Source organism: Opisthocomus hoazin, chromosome 3 (genome assembly GCF_030867145.1).
Source record: "Opisthocomus hoazin isolate bOpiHoa1 chromosome 3, bOpiHoa1.hap1, whole genome shotgun sequence".
In the NCBI taxonomy this organism is placed as follows: domain Eukaryota; kingdom Metazoa; phylum Chordata; class Aves; order Opisthocomiformes; family Opisthocomidae; genus Opisthocomus; species Opisthocomus hoazin.
In genome coordinates, this window is record NC_134416.1 from 78,760,961 (window position 1) to 78,775,502 (window position 14,542).

A 14,542-nucleotide genomic window follows, 5' to 3' on the forward strand; every position below is an offset into this window, starting at 1 on the left:
ACATAAATGCAAATTTGGAAATGGAAACATTGAACAGGTAATTATTAGGATTCTTTCCTCTTTCCCTCTTGAACACAAATGTAAACTAAAAATGGATACAGAAAAGAAACTTAGTAAATAGGCCCTTGTGAAATTAACTATCAAGCTTTATGGATAAAACAGTCTGACTGCAAGATTAAGTTGAAATATTAGAAAGGGATTCTTCTATAACAGAAGACAGCAGCTTCTTCATATAAAATGGGAGATGCAATAATTTGTCAAAATCCCATCACTACAGATTAAAAACCCAATTTACCTTCAAAGCACAGAAGTGTAAGGTTTGTAAAGGTAAGATTAATAAGGTAAGATTATTGATAAGATAGATGAAAATTAAATTTGAGAAAATAATTTTCTACATTGCCTAGGAGGCCTCCACTTGGTGCTTTTTTTAGCAGATATCTCTTCTGAACAGAAAACAAAACAAACAAAAACCTCATAAACATTTAAAAACTACCTTATACAAAGAAGCAATTGAGGGGACGCGTGTTGTGGTTGGGCTTTTATTGGTCATAGATTCTGAGGTTTCATAGACTCATAGAATCATAAAAAGATCTGGGTTGGAAGGGACCTTTAATGGACATCTAGTCCAGCCCCCCTGAAATGAGCAGGGCTATCTTCAGCTAGATCAGGTTGCTCAGAGCCCCGTCCAACTTGACCTTGAATGTTTCCAGGGATGGGACACCTACCACGTCTCTGGGCAACACCTTATTTTTCAATCACAATAATATACTAGTATTGTAGTAGCCTTGCTACTGTATTCTGCATTTCTAATGGGGAAATATTATCTCCTGTCACCTCACCCCCATGAGATTATGAACAAAACCGATTAATAGCTTCTGCCTGAAATGGTGTCTCTATTTCTATTTTTTGTGATAAGCTGCTTTATGTTAAACTTGTTGCTGTGTATTGCCATATCACTTTTGCATCCAAATTCACTATTTATCTCAATTCTTATGTATGGTATTGATTCTATAGAATAGCTTCTCACTACATAATCAAATGTCTTCTTTTGCCCATGATAAATTTGTTCACAGTTCATTTAAGAGAGGCTCCCACAGTATTTAATTTCAGAACAGATTGAAACGTTCTTTTCTTACTTAACTGTTCATTCTTTACTGAATAATTCATATTATTCTCTTTGTCCCTAAAGTACATATGTGGGGGCTTTAGACTCTTCTATATATACTTTTGATAGCTTATTACCCCCATAGTTAGAATATATCAGATGAAATTAAAATCTTGCATTTGAATGTCTCGACCCAAAACTTTATATCTCTGAGTTTAGATTCATATTCAGTATTTTTGTTTTGTTTTGTTTTCTATAGAAAGGTCTGTATTCAAACTTATGGTCCAAAACTAATACAGTTTTTGAGAAAACTTCATAGTTCTAACTAGTCTGCTTGCTGATCGAATTACTGAACTACCGTTAGGCATTAGCTGTATCAAGGAACAGGAAAAAATGTTTGAACCGTTCAAAGCATCTTGGACGATGAAGATTTTCCGTCGTCATTGAAGCTTCTACAAGTTTACATCAATAGGAGATTGGTTGGAGACGTGATATTTTTGATTGAGAGTTTGCTTTGGACTGTATTAAATTGTCTGCATCCTTCATTTTTCATGTGCCAAAGTCACTGTCTACTTCTCATTAATTATTCTCTTTTGTATAGATGTCGTGGTTTGTCCCCAGTCAGCAGCAAAGGGCCATGTGGTCACTCTATCACCCCTCCCCTCGTTCGGGTGGGGAGGATAATCAGAAGAAAAAGGCAAAATTCATGGGTTGGGATAAGGACAGTTTAACAGAACAGTAAAGGAAGCAAACAGTAACAGCAACACTGATAAGAAGCATATACAAAGCCAAAGAAATACACGGAGCATCTCTCTCACAGCCCAATGCCCAGTGCACTCCCAAGCCACTATTAGCTTTCCTTCTGGACAGCTACCCCACTCAGAACCGAGCACGACGTCACATGGTATCGAATACGTCACTCATTTGGCCAGTTTTGGTCAGCCAGAAGGACTGTGTCCCCTCCTGACTTCATTTGAAAATTAACCCCATCCTGGCTGAACCCAGGACAATAGGTTTTTTCCTATCCAATCCTGTAGGATCAGTGGCACTGAAGGTCTCTCTGAGATTGCAACGTCACATGCAAACAACACAATCTTACGAGGTTTAGCAGAAAATAACAACTTAACTGAAAATAAGATTTTAAAAAATAACTATTTTGTTTTCTTTCCTATGCAGGATTTAATTTTTCTGCTGTTATGTTAGCCTTATAGGCCTATACAGAAAACACATCGTGGAAAGAATTCTTCTTGGGTTTGTGTCTCATCATTAGAAGTAATTTTTATATTCCTTTTTATTAATTCTTCAAAGTTTCATGAGCATCAATGAGAGCACATCTAAAAGGAAAGAAAGCATATGCTGAGACTTGGTGAATTTTCCAGGTTTAACTTGATGCCTAATTTGAAAACTGCACATTTGATCCGGGAATCATTAAGAGGTAAAGCTCCAAGGTAGCATTTTCACAGTCACTTGTCAAAGCAAAATGCACATTAAGTAGTGTAATCTAACTCTGTTTTTGAAAAAGAATTGCTTGTAAACCTCCCTATGAGAACAGGAAAGGAAAATATTGATCCTTTAGTATTCTGCCTGACTGCACCAGCAGTTTACATTGCTTGTGTGTCTTTCATTTAACCATGGAAAAATACAGACTAAACACAAAATCACTAAACAGATCCCTGTATTATACATGGAACTCGTAACTATGGAAGTACAGGCGTTTCCTACTCTAAGGCTATTTTCCCATGGTTATGGCTTTGCAAAACCATAATCTCTTGCAAAGGCTTGCCCATACAGGTTGCATACTCTACTTTAGTAGTTATATTTCCACTATACTATACTCCTTACTTCATTCCAGGGATTTTTTTCTGATGCCTGTATGTTGTATTCAAACCTCAAAAACAAGTCATCTTCAATGAATGTGGCTGAACAATTCACTGTAGGTCACTGCTGCTAGAAATTACTTGTTGTTTTCATAGCTGAATTTGAACTCTGACGTTCTTTAAAGTAGTTTGACTTGGTAATTTTTATAATTTGATAAATATTAGAATCTCCAATTCTATTTAGGTAAAGGCTGGGTGGTCGTCATTACAAAGACCAGTTATCTTTTGCTGACTATAGAAACTTATGGTTAAAACTAATTTTTCAAACCTAATGTGTATGAGGGTTCTTCTAGCACTACAAAAGAACAAATCCAGACCATGTGACAATGCATAGTTTCACTTTTCACTTATTTTGCTGGTCGAATGATTTTATTTTCACTTGACCTAGAGAAATCCTAAATCATATATAACAACGCAGGCAATGAAGTGGGTAAGAAAGTATGCTGGAGAGAGACTATATCTCCAGAAACTTAGAATAAGAAGAGCTTTTGGGGTTTTGGTGTGTGTTTTTGTTTGTTGGTTTGGTTGGTTTTGGTTGGTTTGAGGCTTTTTTGATAATATATCCATCTTAGATACTGTTTGTTAGTTTGAGTGGGGTGCCAATGCTGATTGTAAAACAATACCTTATTTTGTTGGTTGTTGTAAATCAGTTGGGTATATATTCTGGGAACTGTTTGACTACTGAGAACAGGACACAGACATACAATAGAGTTTAACAACTTTAAGGTGTTTCCTACTCCGACTTGGACTCTGACATACCGATAAAGAATACCTTGCAAACAGATTGCTTTTAGTGTTAGAGTATGGCCCTCTATAGGAATTTCCAATATGAGGCAGAAGTCATACCAGAAATCTTAGCTCTAAGAATGCCGTGCTCCAGGACCTGAGAGATGTAAAGTACCTGAAGTTTAAGAAAAGAGCTACACTTTTTTTTTTTGGCATAAGAGTACTTCTAATTCTACTGCTACTTCGACTACTACTAGAATTTTCTGTTCCTTGACCTATAAATTTTACCTCTTCTCTGTGAATCTGGCTTTCACTGAAAGAAGAGGACCATGTGAGTAATTCAGTATACACATCTGAATGGAGAATATGGCATAAGCAGAAAATGTGATCCTGTCTGGACATATTTGCAATGCTAATATAGTTTAAAGAGTCTATGACATTACTGTAAACCTCTTTTTATTTTGTGTTTCAAGTCACCTTTGCAAATGGCAGGGTTCCTGTCAACCATACATCTTTTGTCATGGGCTTTTGAATAAATGAATCATCACTGAACAGAATGTTTGATTGCTTCCTTCTCTGTATTTTAAGATCTGAAATCTCCCCCGACTTACAAAACTAAACAGCTTAAAATAAAGAACAATGAAGCCACATGACTTTGCTCCAAATCCATAATTCCTTGTCATCCTAGAATATCAGAAAATAGTTAGGAGACCACACACATGGCCAGATGCTTACATGAAATCCACATACATTCTCTGCTCAGCAAACTCATAGTAACAGAATAGCAAATTACTGTCGTGTACAAGGATTAAAAGCAAAAAAAATCCACGGGGAAGACCACATTGCAGGGTCTCTCTAAAATTAATTATTATTATTTTTTGCCTAATATATGCGTAATGATTCTCTTCAGAACTGTCACAGCTTGAGCTGAAATAATTACTCCATGAGGCAAAAACCTCTCATTTATGTTGATAAAATGCAATTCATGACAAATTCAACCCTGTGGTTTTGATGTGACTCAGAATAAAACATCTGTAATAAATAAATGTATTAGGGATGCTAAGAACTAGAAGAAGTACATTTTGTTTCAGTTGTGGATCGATTTAGTTTGTAAGAAGAAAAGTAATACTCATAGGATTTCCTTATGAAAAACAATCTCCTCTTACAGAAGTTTAATTCAGGGTCTAGAAACATTAAGAACTTCTGATGTGGTTTAGAGGTTTAACTACACTGAAGAATACGCAAAAAATCTCCTAGAACTGTGGTAGGAAGAGTTATTATTTGCAGGTGACAAGCAACTCAGAGCAGAAAAATCCCAATAGTTAGAGTAGTGTTAATAACGTGGTGAGCAGCGAAATACAGTAGCAAAATACATGTTCTAGGTGGACAAGAAAAAGTGGACAATATTGTATTCATAGGGCTGCATTAAATTGCATGCATGTTAATAGATATGATAGCGTCTTCTCAGAATTATGGTTATGTCTATAATGCCATTCACTGTGTGAAAGTGCAGTCTCACTGAAAACTGAAGGCTAACAAACTCTTAAAATCTGATGTTGAAAGTCACAATTCAAATTTCATGGAACTAATTATTCCCTTATTTACACCAATTTTATGACAATCGTACTCCATTCACTTCAATAAAGTAGTTGTGCCTAATTCACAGGGACTGTGTGAGAAGTGATGCAAAGAGAGTTATATAATCTGTTCATAAAAATTCCCACCATCAAACACATTTTCTGACAACACAGTTCTTAGGTTAAATGCCTGGCTGCCCAAAAGTATATCATTAAAACCAAATTCTGTCCTTAGGTGCAATTTCAAAGAAACATGACTTTGGTCTGTAATACACAACACAAAACACTGAAGAAGACCAATCCATCCAGCCTTATGTCTTTAAATCATACCACACATTTTAAACACGGGGTTAACTGAACTTACAAACCAAACAGATGCATTCCATTTTGATTTTATTTTGCAAAACTTTTCCGTGTAGTATCAACTTCAGCAGCTTTTTCCAAGTGATGACCTCATTATGCAAGGCAACGTCTAAAATCCGTACAGGTGAAGCAAAGTTCAGCTAATGTGCTGAACATGAACATACTGGAAAATCTCAATATGAGTTTCCATTATGTTTGGGAAAAAAAAAAATGTGACAGGGATCTTTCTTAATAAAGAACATTTTGATAATCTGTGCCATCTCAATGCTAAAAGCTGGTCTCTAGACACTTCTGTGGCAAGTGCCATTTCTGAGGCTGCTTCTGGAAGAACAGATTAATATAGCTGAGGAATATGAAGTCTTTAATGATGTTACAAAACAGCAGGCAGGTGGTACAACACACGCATTAGAGCAAAGGCCTTTAACACTGAACAGCCCTTCCCTCCCCCAGCCCTCACCTCCAGTCAGACAGCAGTTGTCCACAAACACTTGAGAGACCTCTGTCAGGCCATACAACAAGCTTCAGCCAATAAGCCATGACAAAAAAAGTGCAACAGCTGGGGTTTATCACTGAAAGTTGCATTTGTCTCCCAGTCTACTCCTCTGAATTCTGTTGGTTTAGCTGTACCATGACCCTGGGACACCAGGTGCCCAAAACTGATTGTTGGCAGATTGTAGATTATACTGGACAGCTGTGCCTGATTTGTGGGGTCAGAGAGTGAGAGAAGGCTGGCAGCACTGACCTAAAAACACATTAAGTAAAGCTGTGTAGGAGCACTGTGTGGCAGTCAGTTGTATGGCTCTCCTGGATGATGCACCAGCCTCAGCGAGGCTGCTGCCAGCCAAGCCCTGCTTTCTGACTGCTGGCTGGGAGGCAGACTACAGAGAGCTTACTTCACTTGCATGGAGATGCCTTTTCCAGAATCACTTTCACTGTTGATACTGTCATTCTTGCTGGTTTAAGAATGCATAGTAAATGTATTTATCAGTGGTTTTTTATTTGTTTTGATTTAGCCCCTAATTTACATACATTGAGAAAACTTAATAGTTAACTGAAGAGTATGTTTTTGCATAGACAACTAGCCTTTTACAATAAGTATTAATCTTAAAGTGTGACAGTACTAGAGTGCTCAGAGTAGTCAGGCTTCATCAGGCATGAAAAGCACTTGTGTGGTACACCACCATGAAAATGTCCATGTCAGCTGCTGAACATACATTAAAGAAAATACTGTCAAAACTCATGAACTGGAATAAAAATAGTTCAGCAGAATGGCAAAAGGAGAAGAAAATAACAACAATAGTACTGATAAAAAGAATATACAGAGTACAATATTCTCACAGCCTGATGCTCAGCTTGCTCCAGAGTAACATCTCCCCCTGCTTTAGCCAGTTTCCCCATTTAAATACCGAGCATGATGTCACATGGTATCAAATATCCCATTTGATTGGCTAGTTTCGATCAGCTCAAACAGCTTCTTGTGAAAATTAATCCTACCCCAGCCAGACCCAGGACAGCCTGACAGAGCAGAATAGCACTTGAGGAGAGCTTATCGTAAGCTGTGGCCATATTCCATATAACCTTTCAAGGCTTGTTGCCTCATTCTTTGTAAGTATGATGTAGAGATCTGATCCATGTCTAAGATCACATAGCCATAACAGAAATAGTAAATAATATGAAGTCAAAATTTTAAGTTGTCAGTAGGAGCAGGAGAAGCTGATGATTTTTCAGATACCTTTGATATATTCTTGCTGTTTTTATTTTTTTGTTGTTTTTTTTCTTTGTTTATTTTATTTTGGGCATTTTGGATTTTGTATGGGTTTCTTTTTCAGATTAAATACTGTTCCCTTGAGTGTAAGGACAAAAAAATGAACAAAGAAAGTTTCTTATCTCATTACACTCAGACCTAAAGCTCTCATTTCTAATTTAGCATTTTCTAAAAGCCAAGTTCTCTGTGCTTCTATGTCTGAGTTTGGTACTTCTTTGATAACTTCTCTCTCCAGATCTGTAGTATTAGTCTGTATTTCTCTATATATTGCCTCTGACAAGTTATGTTTCAGGACTTTGAGAGAATTGGTTTATGTATTTGCTAATTCTTACTGAATTTATCTTCCTTGAAGTTGTGCATTCTCCCCTTAAACCCCTTAAAATGTAGAATCTTAGCATCCTGTGGCATATTCAGATACAATAGATCTGAAAGATGAAACTTATGGAAAATATTTGTCAGTATGGAAAAGCGTACTGTGGGAGATGTTTGACACAAATACAGTTTTTCAAAATTTAAATGGCTCGTGCCACTTACTTTTGGTGCTGAAATCCTCTGAGGAAGAGCCAGGGAAGATCTTGGTGCCATGTTTTCCCTGATCTTTTCTTCGACACACCTATTTCTTCCTTAGCCTCTCTCCCTGTTTTCTTTACACAGATTCAAGAGCTTCTCACCATACTCTGTGAGACCTGGATGGTTCTTTCTTCTAGTCACACATGATATGTCTTAATCTCATAGGAAAGATGAGCTTTGAAAGTGCATGTGATTTTATGAAACTCCTTCCCTTTTTTATTCCTGTTTTTTTTTGAAGTCTTTGTCTTACCTATTTAGGCTGGAAACTTCTCAGGGCAAAGATTTTTTCCCTCATATAAAAATATTAAGACATCAGCTATAATCTTGTCTCACTTAAGACCTCAAATTGTTATCCTGAGAGACACTTCAGCCAACGAGTTTCACGAATGAGGAAAAAACCACAAAAATTATTTTTCCCCTAATCATCAAGAACAGAAAGCTCTCATTACTTTAGTATATATGAATTATAGTGTTTCATACCTATAAAGCCATCTGCTGACTTTTGTTGCATTAACTGAAATGTAATCTCTAGTTAAACAATAATTAAGCAATATCACTGCAGGTAAAGGGCAAAGGGAATACACAGAAATAACCTTATCAAGAAAGCGTCACTCTATACTATCTTCCGTAAGGAAACACACACACACAAGTCTGTCAGAGAGTGAGCAAATGCCGTGGTCATAGGGTAAAGATCTGTTGTATAGGTCCCCTTTCGTTTCATGGGGTTTTTTTTTATTTCTCTGTGCTCTATGTGGAATGAATCTACAGGACTTAGTAGAGAGGAGTTTACAGAAGAGCCTAAGCAGTCATGAAGATCTTATTTCACAGTGCTGAAGCTACTGAGCCAGTCAAAGAACAATGAACACCCTGGAGCTGATCCAGAGAGTTGCATGGTGGAGCATGAATTGTTCTTGCTGGACTAATGTGAAAGCATATTCACTTTATGCTCTTTGGGCACCAAGTAGCACTTTGGACTTCCTGTACAGGATATGAAGGTAAAGATATTGATGTGGGCTAAAAATTTTGCAGAGCCAAAACTCAAATATTTAGCATTTGGAATGGCAGGAGTCACCACTTGGTCAATACAGTTAGTTGTACAGACTTCTATGTCTGTGGGGCAGGGATTTTTTTCATTTTTTATTTTCTTTTTTCTTTAAACGGTATGATTTTAAGCTAGATGGCAGGACAGATATCATAACAGCAATAACTACAGCTTTCTCACCTTCTCTTAGGGAACTCAAAATGGGGGGGAGGTCCCATTTGGAAAGGCCCTTTCAGAACCTCATTTCATAAAGCAGGGGGAAGGAGTGACCAGAGTTAATCACAGCCTTCCTCTTTTGTTACCTACACTCAAAAGGGAGTTTACTATAACTGGATTTGAAGGTGCAACTCTTTGCCAGGGAAGTACAGTACTTTGGAGGGACCAGTTTTGGAGTAACAGAAATCAAAGTGCTATCAGGCACCAGGTCTTGGTGAATGGCTAAAAAGAGAAAGTAAACATCAGCCGGAGTGTTGAATGGTGATCATCTTTAAAAAGGCTTGGTGTTCTTTGCCACGTGTTAATTTGTTACCCCCAAAATGAGACACCTCTAATAACCTACAGCTTCTATTCAAAGTGCAAAGATAGTCAGATATGCCCTAAATCAGCAAAAGACAGATATCTTTTGTTTACTGCATAGATTTCCTGAGTTAACAGTTGACAGTAGTAGACACAGAATTTTCTATTGATCTTTTTTTCTGATTTTGTAACAATTCTTTTCTAACGATCTATCAGTGTCCTAAGCAGATTATTTCCTTTTACCTAACTCCTCAGCTTTTCCAAGTACAACTAAAAAGCAGCGTGATGTTCTCATCTGCAATTTCCAATTTCACTGACAAAGTCCTTTCATTTCATACATATTTAAAGAGATGTATTTTGGGAAGCCATTTGTTTCCCCTTTTCTTTCCCTTTTTTCCTTGTGCTGTTCAGAATGTTTTTTATCATTGTTCTTCACTTTTGTTTCCATATTAACAACTGAACCTTTGTTAAACTTCAGGCTTGCACAACAAAGAGTGGGAATGATCACAAATGCTCCCCTGCCTTTTATAATCATTCCTCTAGATCAGCCTGAACATCCTGCCGTTTGAGACAGCACTTCTACAAAATCCATGTGTTTGGTTGCCAGTAGTAAAGGTATTGATTCTCTTTTATACTGATTATATCTCTCAATCAACCTTCTCATGTGTTTCCCTGTACTCTACCTTTGGGCTGTGTTTGTTTCAGGGATCTCACCAAATGCATCATACAAATGCAATTATTGTCATCTGTAAATAAAGCCCTGAGCTGGTTTTAGGATCAGTCTTTTGCAAAAATAGAGAAAGGCCCAGTAACAAAAAAAAAATAGACACATGACTAAATACACATGAGTAAGAACTATTTATATTGTCCATAGTGATACATTTTAGCACTGACTATAAATTTCTTCTCTAGTTCTTCAGTTCCTTTCTTATGGTGCATTTTGTTTCTCTGCTGAGAAGGACAACGTTGTTCTTAATAAAAAGACAGTACGGATTTTACTTAGAAATATATTATACTAATCCATGAATAAAATACTAAACATGATTTGTTTCACTATGAAGCATATCAAAACCCTTGTAAAACAAATTATTTTAGATAATATTGACATTTCTGTGTCTATTTGTGTAATCAGTATACTACAGCTCCGTAATAGTTGGTGTCTCTTTACTACCTTAGCAGCAAACCAATATCTTTTGAGTTTAAAACAATATTTCACTGTATTTGGAACATTGTCTTACATTGCTTTATACTTTACCACTGCCTTACTTCAATTTTTACACTAGTGTATATTCACCGATGAAGAACTTTTCCTCACTAGAGTAACAAAGTAGGAAAATAAGCTTGTTGTTTGTGATTGTGTGCTCAGACCGGACGTCAGAGGGCTGGAGTTCACAGACTTGTTGAGGTTGGAAGGGACCTGGAGATCATTTGGTCCAACCTCACTGCTCAAGCAGGGTCTCCTCAAGCAGGTTGCTCAAGACTGTGCCCAGCTGGGTTTTCAGTACCTCCAAGGATGGAGCCTCCATAACCTCTCTGGGCAATCTGTTCCAGTTTTCAATCATCCTTATTTTTTTTTTTTATATGATTAAATGGAATTTCTTGTATTCAATTTGTAGCTGTTGTCTCTTGTCCCATCTATGACTACTACTGATAAGAGCCTGACTCCTTTTTGTTCTTTCTCTTCATCTGATATTTATGTGCATTGATAAGATCCCAATGAATCTTTTCTTTTTCCAGGCTGAGCAGTCCCAAGTCTCTCAGCCTTAGCTGCAGTCCCTTAATCATCTTCAGGGCCCTTTGCTGGGATTGCTCCAGTATGTTCTCTTCTTGTACTGGAGACACCAGACCTGGACACTATACTCTACTTTAGATATGAACTGGAGCACATCCATCTGTTTGATGTATTGACAATTTCTCCCAATTTTGTACCACCTGCAAACCTGCATAAGGTGCACTCTGTCCCATCATCCAGGTCATTAATGAAGATGTTAGACAGTATTTGCCCCAGTATCGACCCCAGGGGTACACCACTAGGAACTGGCCTCCAGCTGAACTTTGTGTCATGAGTCATGAGCCCAACTTCTGTGGCTGAATCTGCCGTAGCCTAGACCTTGATCTGCAGAATTTGCTTCAGCTTTATGCATCTTAGATTCACAACAGCTGAAAAAGAAAGTAGCTCTTCTTAAGTTTATGATAAAAATTGCTATGTAAGAGCTAGACATTATTTTTAGTCAGCTATTTTACCCCTTTTACTGATTATGATTTGCAGATTGCATTTTCTATTAGGAAGGTTGCAATATATTTTTTTATCACAGAAAGATACATCTTCCTTGTTCCAAGTCTTTTTCCTAACAGATCTTGGAAAAAACTTTACAAGAGCTCAGATTTAATTTCATCAGCAACAGTTATTCAACTTCAACTTAATTATTTTTATGTTCTTAAAAAAAGAGTCCAGATTAAAAGATACAAATTAATTCCACTGTTATAAGCAGTGTTGGCTAAAAAGTAATTTCTTTTTTTGTTTAGGAAAAATAGGTTTTTAAACTAGTTTAACAAGATTTTAGACCAAGTAACATCAACATAATAACTCCTAGTGGTACTATAACTCTGTTTTAAGTACACTTATAAATAGTCTAATGTGGCATGTCCTTCATTTTGGTAAAAATACAGTGTAGTAAATAATAAGCATTTTGTGAGCAGGGCAAATGGAGACATGACAAAGAGTTAAGTATTCTATAAATGTTTCTGGCACCCTATAAATCACCAGTTAAAGAAAATGCTGACAAATACCAACATCAATGGAGTATTGATGTACCGAATGCACTTCAGCTCCTCACTAAACAGTTTTCCTTATACAAATTAAAGGGATGAGAATGAAAAATCAGATCTATGGCACCACTAACACCTTCAACAGATTTGCAGGGAGTTTTGTAAGTATTATCTCCTGGTCTTCTGCTGTTCTTAGATGACTTCATCTGAGATGACAGAGATCTCTGTAATATCACATTTCATATGCTTTGATATGTGAAAAACGAAAGTAAGCATTTAGTAGCATGCCATTCAGTGTGTGTTGTAAGTTAGACTGGCAATTAAGAACAGTGAAAGCTTGTAATAAAAAAAAACTTTGTACTAGATTTGTATATTGAATTACACCATTTGGATTCTAGCATAGCTCTTTATTAGCTTGGGTAGCATGGTTGATTTCACCTGGATTCCCTATAGAAAGAAGGCTTCCTGAGATTGAGTAACATTATCAGAATATTCTAGCAGATGACATTTAAAAAGGAACATCCAAAGGCAGCATCATAAGCAGATATGTCTTTTTCACCTAATAAATTAGGGCTGGATGCTACATACAGACAACAATATTTTATTAACATTATCAGGTTGTCCAAAGAAAGGCTATGAGGAAAACATGTAACTGTTTTACCACCCTTTCATAAGTGTTGTAAAAATTAATTGCTACTAGGAGTCAGGTTATTTTGATTTATTTTCTCCTATTTGGTGGTTTCATTTCTTAATGAAATGATTTAGGGGTGCTCAACTTCTCCTACAATTTAGGTCCTGAAATTTTTCATCAAGACAAAACAAACTCAGGCATGTAATCAACTAATTCTTGGGAAGAGTGGTTTAATGATTAAAATCTTAAAAACCCCACTTATCCTTTCCATTACTCCATTTTTTATTTCAGTGACTTGTTTCTGGCTTTAACTAAATTAAGGCAACAATGAAACAAGCTCAGTTTTATGTTAACCTTTTGTACCATTTTATGAAGAATTCTATAAATGGAGGAAAAGTTGTGAGTCAACATAAAAGTACGAAATATCAGTCACCATTTAACTGCACATTTGTCATTCAGCTAGCCAAATAATCCTCATTCAGTAATGACCGGTATCAACAGTGTTTGCATTCTGTACTTGAAAATGTAGCCTTTATAATGATTTTATCTTATAAATCTACTTTCTGTAAATATATATGTGTGTATGTATATGTCTCTGTGTGCATGAATTTTATCTGAGTAATAAGTTAAACCAGTGTTTTCAAACTCTTTACCTACCAATATCATGCTCCATCCCAGCAATTAGTTATACTACACAGTTCATAAATCGTCACCCATCATGTCTTTCTCCAAGGTGTCCCCTCTGCTCTGTAGAAACTCTTTCTTCCAGCTGCTGCTGAACTGGCAAGACTAGCTGCAGCCTGTGCAAGAATATGCATACCACACCTGGCTGATGTGTTTTTGGTGATAGCAGACTCAAAAACTCATAGAAATTTGTACCTTCTGGCTGAAGCCAGTCTGAATCTGACTGTATAAAAGTGGAACACATTAACATGGGGCTAATGACCTCAGGTATAGAACAACAAGGGTTATTATGGATTCCCAGGCTAAGTGCACGGAATGACTCAGATATATTGCATGCATTTGTTGTATAAATAGGTTAGCCTTGTTTAAAGGTTGTCAGCTGAAATGTTCAATGAGCATGAAAGCACATGTCTACAGAGCAGTTCCTCAGAATATGCTTTTAAAACTAAACAACAGTTAACAACTTCTTAAAAGTCTAAGACTGTAGATCATAATGTTTTTATAAAATGGACTCAAACGCAGAATGAACCTATAATCTACATTGCAACTCTCCCCTCCTTCTCTCTTCTTTTTTTTTTCCACTGCAAGGGACTAAAAATTATCTTATTATACCAATTACATTAGTTTATCTTGTGGGTCACTACTTATTAGCCAGTGACTTTCTAGAAAAGGCTAATGTTTAATAATTATAAAACTTGCAGCTTCCCATCGGCTGAACCAGCTCACTAGAGACTTCTATTTAGGCAGAAATGTTGTAGACAGTAACATACAGAAAACAAAATCACTTCTGTTCTGAAGTGACGGAGTTAGTTGCATACCTACTGTACTGTGTTCATGTTGACTCTGTATTTTAGCTTCACATGAGCCAAATTATCTCCCCAGCATTTAAAGGGAGGTCCAGCTGACACACACTTTTT